The following is a 9,464-nucleotide window of genomic DNA, read 5'->3' on the forward strand; positions in this document are numbered from 1 at the left end:
GAGACCTGTATCGTTATTTTTCGTCACTACCTCCCCGTGTCGGGAATGGGTAATTTGCGCGCCTGCTGCCTTCCTTGGATGTGGTAGCCGTTTCTCAGGCTCCCTCTCCGGAATCGAACCCTGATTCCCCGTTACCCGTGGTCACCATGGTAGGCGCCTATAGTACCATCGAAAGTTGATAGGGCAGACATTCGAATGAGACGTCGCCGCCGCAGAGGGCGCGCGATCGGCCCGAGGTTATCTAGAGTCACCAAAGCGGCCCCCCGGATGGGTTTTGGGTCTGATAAATGCACGCATCCCCCGAGAGGTCAGCGCTCGTTTGCATGTATTAGCTCTGGAATTACCACAGTTATCCGAGTAACGTGTGGAGCGATCAAAGGAACCATAACTGATTTAATGAGCCATTCGCAGTTTCACTGTACCGACCGTGTGCACTTAGACCTGCATGGCTTAATCTTTGAGACAAGCATATGTTACTGGCAGGATCAACCAGGTAGCTGCACCGTGGGAAAAGGGGGTGAAACGTCACTCCCCGCCACGTGGGTCGGCCCTACCGAGACCCTTTTCGGGGCCCCGGGTCGGGCGCGGCCGCTCTCGGTGCGTTTGTTCGGAGCAGCACTCCTTTCGGATCTGCTGTCCCGACAGAGGAGAACCAGGAAATGTCGATTCGTGGGGCACGCTGGCAAACAGGAGTGGGGCCACGAGTTCAGATGCAGAGCCCCGGACATCGCTGTGCCTGCGGCCGCCGTTTTCGGACTGTCTCAGCGTAGGGGACTGGCCGCCTAAGTCTCCCAAAGATAGGTACGGGAAGGGTAAACAAAACCCATCCCTGGAAGCTGACCCGCAGCATGGGGTAGGATCCCTCTGCTTCTTTTTATGAAGCCTGGCAGGTGCCTACCCAAGGCGGGTCTGGTTTTCCGGTAGAGCAGCATCTCCACGTCGGTTGTCATCGTTCAGACACCTTCATTTCGTACTGCCCTCTGAAATCCTGACGGCCCCGCACTGGAAACGCCCATGCCCACGTTGTGCTCGGCCCGCCCGAAATAACCTCCTATGCAGAAGGGGTGCGACATGCCTGGGATCCTCTCTGACGTTGACGAGGGTCCAAGATTTCTTAACATGACATTCCTTAGCATAGAGGCGCTTGTACAAGTGTCCTTGTACCGCCCACTGGAGTTCCTGGCAATACGAAGAGGACGGAGATAAAAGGGAGATGACGAGGCACCAATAAGGGAATGTTTGGGTTGATGGAACGAGACATGATCTAATAATGGTGTACGTGACTGGGGTCCTATATATGGCTTGGATTTGTTCAATAAATTCAAGAGATAAGAGAGAATCTTTGACTGTCTGTCTTATTCCTCTCTTCTCCTCAAAGAATTCTTTGAGCGTCGATCTTTCTTCCTGGTGATACTTAATCATTAATTTTAAGTTTGCCATAATAATTAACATTCCCTAATCAGAAGCCCTGGATGAACAGAGAGGTTCGCACTCTGCTCAAAGCCAGAGATGCTGCCTTCAGATCAGGATGCAGGGAAGCATACAGCTTGGTCAGAGCTAACCTGAGGAGAGGAATAGCTATAGCCAAGCACTGCTACAAACGCCGGTCCTGATTCACAAAAAAAACAAAAGCAGATGCACATAAATGGAAAAACCTAATGCGTACAAAAGAAGGGCAAAAAACAAGACTGGTGGTCTGAGATTTCTTACCATGGCATCCCTCAGCATAGAAGCGCTCAGGGTACGAGCGTCCTTTGTACCGCCCACTGGAGTTCCTGGCAATATGAAGAGACTAATAGCTATAGCCAAGCACTGCTACAAATGCCGGATTGAGGAGCACTTTACCTCCTCTGACCCTCGGTGTACGTGGCAGGGAATACACGCCCTGACTGACTATAAACCAACTAGCTTTGTTCCATTTACCAACAGTGCTTCACTCCCTGATAAGCTGAACAACTTTTACGCTCGTTTCGACCAGATGATAATGATATCTTCAATAAACGATCCTCCACCGATGACAACCCACTTGTACTTTCCACTTCGGACGTCAGTCGCATGCTGAGTAGAGTGAATGCACGGAAGGCAGCTGGCCCTGATGGTGTACCTGGCCGTGTGCTGAGTGCTTGTGCTGTGGAACTTGCGGGTGTCTTCGCTCTCAACAGAACTACACACTGCATAACCCACCTCAATAATTTCCAAGTGCTTTAAAAGACTAGTTCTTTCTCACTTGAAATCCTGCCTGCCTGCTACGCTGGACCCACACCAGTTTGCTTATCGTTGCAACAGATCCACCGAGGACGCTATCTCAACAGCACTACACACTGCACTAACCCACCTCGCTTGGAAGCATAAGGAAGCATAAAGTAATCTAAATCTCCCTGGTAGGCGGCTGCGTCGACCTTGGACCTCAGAAAATAAAGTGGACCCACACCAGCAGATGACATGGGACACCAAACCGCCACTGACTGTGGAAACTTTACAGGGTAGCTCGAACAATGTGGATTCCGTGCCTCTCCTCTCTTCCTCCAGATTCTGGGACCTTGATTTCTATAGGAAATGGTCCTTGGTCTTCCAGGACCAAGATGGCATCGCGATCACACTGCGAGGCTCAGCGTCTTACCGGTTTTAGTGATGTTATACTTCTGTACTTAGCTATCTCCAGTTTTCTTGCGCAAATAACTCTTGCGAACTACAGTTACGACAGACAGACACTTTTGGAAATTAACATTCACTGCACAAACACCGGATTCAGCATCGGTTGGACTTTAACCAGCTTCAAAACAACACCCCTCCCCCATCTTGGACTTTCCGATCATCTTTCTTTGTTCCTGCTTCCCAAATACACTCCAGTCATGCAGAGGATTAAGCCTTCAACCAGAACTGTAAAGTTCTGGATGGATGGGGCTGACTCCTTCCTTCAGCAACAGTTCCAGCACACCGACTGGAGTGAGTATGCTGCCCGAGCCTGCACAGGCTCACACATCCACTTGGACACCTACACTAACTCTGTCCTGAAATGCATCAACAAGCGCTCAGGGTACAAGCGTCCTCTGTACCGCCCACTGGAGTCCCTGGCAATATGAAGAGACTAATAGCTATAGCCAAGCACTGCTACAAACGACGGATTGAGGAGCACTTTACCTCCTCTGACCCTCGGCGTATGTGGCAGGGAATACACACCCTGACTGACTATAAACCAACTAGCTTTGTTCCATCTACCAACAGTGCTTCACTCCCTGATGAGCTGAACAACTTCTACGCTCGTTTCGACCAGATGATATTGATATCTTCAATAAACGATCCTCCACCGACGACAACCCACTTGTACTTTCCAATTCGGACGTCAGTCACATGCTGAGCAGAGTGAATGCACAGAAGGCAGCTTGCCCTGATGGTGTACCTGGCCGTGTGCTAAGAGCTTGTGCTGTGGAACTTGCGGGTGTCTTCGCTCACATCTTTAATGTTTCGCTTGCCCAGGCAGCTGTACCATCTATCTTTAAGTCAGCCATTATTGTGCCTGTGCCTAAGCATTCTACTGCTTCAGACTTTAATGACTTTCGACCTGTAGCACTCACCCCAATAATTTCCAAGTGCTTTAAAAGACTAGTTCTTTCTCACTTGAAATCCTGCCTGCCTGCTACGCTGGACCCACACCAGTTTGCTTATCGTTGCAACAGATCCACCGAGGACGCTATCTCAACAGCACTACACACTGCACTAACCCACCTCGCTTGGAAGCATAAAGTAATCTAAATCTCCCTGGTAGGCGGCTGCGTTGACCTTGGACCTCAGAAAATACAGTGGACCCACACCAGCAGATGACATGGGACCCCAAACCGCCACTGACTGTGGAAACTTTACAGGGTACCTCGAGCAATGTGGATTCCGTGCCTCTCCTCTCTTCCTCCAGATTCTGGGACCTTGATTTCTATAGGAAATGGTCCTTGGTCTCCCAGGACCAAGATGGCATCGCGATCACACTGCGAGGCTCAGCGTCTTACCAGTTTTAGTGATGTTATACTTCTGTACTTAGCTATCTCCAGTTTTCTTGCGCAAATAACTCTTGCGAACTACAGCTACAAGAGACAGACTCTTTTGGAAATTAACATTCACTGCACAAACACCGGATTCACGCAATCTTTGACTGTCTGTCTTATTCCTCTCTTCTCCTCAAAGAATTCTTTGAGCGTCAATCTTCCTTCCTGGTGATACTTAATCACTAATTTTAAGTTTGCCATAATAATTAACATTCCCTAATCAGAAGCCCTGGATGAACAGAGAGGTTCGCACTCTGCTCAAAGCCAGAGATGCTGCCTTCAGATCAGGACGCCGGGAAGCATACAGCTTGGTCAGAGCTAACCTGAGGAGAGGAATAGCTATAGCCAAGCACTGCTACAAACGCCGGTCCTGATTCACAAAAAAAACAAAAGCAGATGCACATAAATGGAAAAACCTAATGCGTACAAAAGAAGGGCAAAAAACAAGACTGGTGGTCTGAGATTTCTTACCATGGCATCCCTCAGCATAGAAGCGCTCAGGGTACGAGCGTCCTTTGTACCGCCCACTGGAGTTCCTGGCAATATGAAGAGACTAATAGCTATATCCAAGCACTGCTACAAACGCCGGATTGAGGAGCACTTTACCTCCTCTGACCCTCGGCGTATGTGGTAGGGAATACACACCCTGACTGACTATAAACCAACTAGCTTTGTTCCATGTACCAACAGTGCTTCACTCCCTGATGAGCTGAACAACTTTTACACTCGTTTCGACCAGATGATATTGATATCTTCAATAAACGATCCTCCACCGACGACAACCCACTTGTACTTTCCACTTCGGACGTCAGTCGCATGCTGAGCAGAGTGAATGCACGGAAGGCAGCTGGCCCTGATGGTGTACCTGGCCGTGTGCTAAGAGCTTGTGCTGTGGAACTTGCGGGTGTCTTCGCTCTCAACAGCACTACACACTGCACTAACCCACCCCGCTTGGAAGCATAAGGAAGCATAAAGTAATCTAAATCTCCCTGGTAGGCGGCTGCGTTGACCTTGGACCTCAGAAAATACAGTGGACCCACACCAGCAGATGACATGGGACCCCAAACCGCCACTTACTGTGGAAACTTTACAGGGTACCTCGAGCAATGTGGATTCCGTGCCTCTCCTCTCTTCCTCCAGATTCTGGGACCTTGATATCCATAGGAAATGGTCCTTGGTCTCCCAGGACCAAGATGGCGTCACGATCACACTGCGAGGCTCAGCGTCTTACCGGTTTTAGTGATGTTATACTTCTGTACTTAGCTATCTCCAGTTTTCTTGCGCAAATAACTCTTGCGAACTACAGTTACGACAGACAGACACTTTTGGAAATTAACATTCACTGCACAAACACCGGATTCAGCATTGGTTCGACTTTAACCAGCTTCAAAACAACACCCCACCCCCATCTTGGACTTTCCGATCATCTTTCTTTGTTCCTGCTTCCCAAATACACTCCAGTCATGCAGAGGATTAAGCCTTCAACCAGAACTGTAAAGTTCTGGATGGATGGGGCTGACTCCTTCCTTCAGCAACAGTTCCAGCACACCGACTGGAGTGAGTATGCTGCCCGAGCCTCCACAGGCTCACACATCCACTTGGACACCTACACTAACTCTGTCCTGAAACACATCAACAACTGTGTGGACTGACTTTGACTGTCTGTCTTATTCCTCTCTTCTCCTCAAAGAATTCTTTGAGCATCGATCTTTCTTCCTGGTGATACTTAATCATTAAATTTAAGTTTGCCATAACAATTAACATTCCCTATTCAAATGCCCTGGATAAACAGAGAGGTTCGCACATTGCTCAAAGCCAGAGATGCTGCCTTCAGATCAGGACGCCGGGAAGCATACAGCTTGGCCAGAGCTAACCTGAGGAGAGGAATAGCTATAGCCAAGCACTGCTACAAACGCCGGTCCTGATTTACAGAAAAAAGAAAAGCAGATGCACATAAATGGAGAAACCTAATGCATACAAAAGAAGGGCAAAAAACAAGACTGGTGGTCCGAGATTTCTTGGCATGGCATCCCTCAGCATAGAAGCGCTCAGGGTACAAGCGTCCTTTGTACCGCCCACTGGAGTTCCTGGCAATATGAAGAGACTAACAGCTATAGCCAAGCACTGCTACAAACTCTGGATTGAGGAGCACTTTACCTCCTCTGACCCTCGGCGTATGTGGCAGGGAATACACACCCTGACTGACACTGACACACCCATCTCAGTTACCTCCATCGTGTATATTTGTAATATTGTACTATAGTGAGAAAGGTTTATTCTATTTTATTTCACTCAGCATGTAGCCAGATAGGCTATTTACTTTGGTGCAGTTTATTATATAAAGTTTATGCACTTTATTAACAAGTTTTCCAGTGTCTGCAGTCATCTTTCTCTAAAACTCACACAAAGACATTATTTGAACTATAATTCCAAAACACCTCAAGTCTGCCTCCTTTGTACTAATTTTGGATTGTTTTCTCACTGATGATTTGTCAAAATAGCTAAAGTTCAGATTTTAAGTAAATTTGCCTTTTGAAAAACTGCCTCCTTTGTACTAATGTAGGATTGTTTTCACAGTGCAAAAAGTGGCATATTGATTAGTCAAAATAGCTCTGATATGTTGTAACCTTATTTTAAGTAGTTTTTGTCTTTTGAAAAACTGCCAATAGGTAAAGATATTTTTACATAAATTTATACAAAAAACAACCCTCAGCTACTTGTAAAAAGGACATTTTTACTTAAACATTTAAAAACCCAAGTAAAAGAATATTATCAGGACATTTTTTCTTGTTTTAAGTCAAAATATCTCACCCCATTGGCAAAGTGTTTTTCTTGACAAGTAAATATGACTCAAATTAAACTTAAATACTATTTTTGAGCAATTTTTACTTAACTGAATTTTTTATTTATATTTCTCAAGGTTTTTGTAGGTTTCACATCAAATAATACTGCATTAGATCAACAAATATAAACTAAAAAGCTTAAATAATTCTTTATTGTGTGTATTCTAAATAAACAAGTATTATTTCATTATATTTTTGAAAGATTATAATAATAATTATCAGCAGCTGAGAAAACTGCCAAAGTACCAAAATATTTTTTATTTGTTGAGACTGTTGCCCTAAACTAAACTCCTGAAAGTCTGTGCCTGCTGTGACTCTCAGAGCTTTGTCAGTCAACACAGTTCACACTATCACCCATCCCCCCGTTTTAGCACCTAGTAGTGGCTTAATGTACATAACAAAATGTGGCCTAATGGGTTGCAAATTACCCCAGCACTGCCATTTGGCAGCCTCTGGTAGAAAAAGGGGGTATATGAAAATCCTGATAGTTCTAGTGTTGACATTCTGACTGGTGTTCGCTCAGAAGCTTTTAAATTTTTCGCTTCCACCTTAAGTAATGCAGCAGTAACATTAGCTAACTTGAAAATTTGAAAGTAAGGCGTTCGGACAAGAGTTTCAGAAGGGCAGGCTGGCTCACTGTGGTTACGTGTTTGTCGGTTTACTGGCATTATAAATATATCAAAGATAGTTGGAAACTTTGTGAAAGGACGTTTGTGTTGCCTTATCAAAGTAGCCAACACTTTAAAAATGTTAATGTCTATGGATGTTGGGCATGTTAAAAGTATTAAAAACATTACAAAACACTTCAACGAATGATAAATATATACGCCATCCCAATCCCAATATATTTGCCTGTAATGGAATATATTGGAATCGGGACGTTCCGGGAGCCACCTGGTGGATTGATGCAAAAGTGCGGGTAAAAGGCCCAAACTTTGAGGATTTTTAGCTCTCACCACGTGTGCCCAGGACCCGACCCCGGGCTCTGCAAAGTAAATCGTCTAGGGGGCGCCGCGCGCTAGGCCGATAAGGTCCACCAAGCGGCGTATCATATATGTGGATTGGGATGGTGTGGTACTACGAAGAGGTAAGCAACTGCTATTTTGTCCACTAAATGGCTTTTCGGAACTAAGACCCCACCACCACCTGTTAGGTCTAAATGGAATTGTGGACCCATTTGTGGCCACATACTTATATATGTTAAGATAGGATAAATCTCCTTCAAAATTATATTGAACAAAAAAATCTGAATTAAAAAAGGGCTTTTTTCAGCAGTAAATTCAGTGGTGGTTGAAGTGAGGGGTATATATATCTATGTTTGTGTGCGCTTTTAAACGTATTTATGTTTATATAAATATTATGTTTGTATAATGTTTATACAAAATCTCATAAACATTGTTCAGAACATTAAACACTGGAATTGTTTCCGTTATTTGGTAAGTTAAGGCTTTATGTTGTTTCAGCAATAACGCCATACACCAGTTGGTGGCAGTAAAGCATCATGATTCACGAAATACACAAACTTAACGTGTTAACACGTTCATAACGCGTCAATACCTTAACGTGTTAACACGAAATTATACGCTACGTGTCAACACGGAGAATCCAACACGTTTAGAGCATAATTTAAAACAAATGAAAAAAAAACAGAGGAATTCAAGTTTATAAAGTGTATTGGACTAAAAACAATAAGCTTGTAGCCTACTTAGTGTATACTCAAATACCTACATGCAAAATTGAGCCATGCTTTGGTACTGCGTTCTTATAATGTTTTTTGTGAATTGACTACACTCGGCTCAGAGTCACAGTCAGAAAACAGCGTTGGCCCACAGCAGGCTCAGTGTCACTTTTCTGAGTGTTCTTCGTCAGTAGTCATGGGGGTCCAGGTGTAGGGAATGTCGTTGGTCTCTAAGCGTATTGGATTTGACCATGTTTTTTATGAGATTTTGTATTAACATTATACATATATAAATACGTTTAAAAGCACACACACACACACACACACACACACACATATATATATATATATATATATATATATATATATATATATATATATATATATATATATATATAAACCCCTCACTTCAACCACCACTGAACTGCTGAAAAAGCCCTTTTTTAATTCAGAATTTTTTGTTCAATTTCATTTTGAAGGAGATTTATCCTCTCTTAATTTATATATAGAAGTAGATACACATAATTAAATAAAACATGAGTAACTTAATGTATCGTTAAACATACAATACGTTTACAGAAAGAGGAGGATCTGGAAAGTTAATTTCACCATGGGTTTGTATTGACACTGTATTGTTTAGCAGTATGCTATTAAAAGAATGCACATAATTTATCAATGTCAAATCTCAGTATGTGTCACACACATAGTGTGAGAGAATAGTGATGTTTGTTTGATATACAATTATGAAAAGCTTTAGAGCATGTTATGAATGAAGTTATATAATAATATGCATGTTTACAAATTTTAAGGTACTAAACACCAGAGGTTTTTTATTGTGAAAAATTAACTTCCAGTTGCTATGGGGATCAGCTTACTAATATTGCTGTCTTCACACTGCTCACGTAG

General features: G+C 44.0%; 1 non-coding gene across 1 annotated transcript in view; it reads right to left on the reverse strand.

Annotated features, from left to right (window-relative positions):
• The window catches only part of LOC136684510 (18S ribosomal RNA), a 1,825-nt gene extending 1,329 nt beyond the window's left edge, over positions 1 to 496 (reverse strand). Inside the window, exon 1 of the ribosomal RNA XR_010799693.1 lies at positions 1 to 496. This exon is cut by the window's left edge and continues 1,329 nt beyond it. This is a non-coding gene — a ribosomal RNA (18S ribosomal RNA).
• Positions 497 to 9,464: the final 8,968 nt, after the last annotated feature.

This window comes from Hoplias malabaricus, unplaced genomic scaffold, assembly GCF_029633855.1.
Source record: "Hoplias malabaricus isolate fHopMal1 unplaced genomic scaffold, fHopMal1.hap1 scaffold_28, whole genome shotgun sequence".
NCBI classification, from domain to species: Eukaryota; Metazoa; Chordata; class Actinopteri; order Characiformes; family Erythrinidae; genus Hoplias; species Hoplias malabaricus.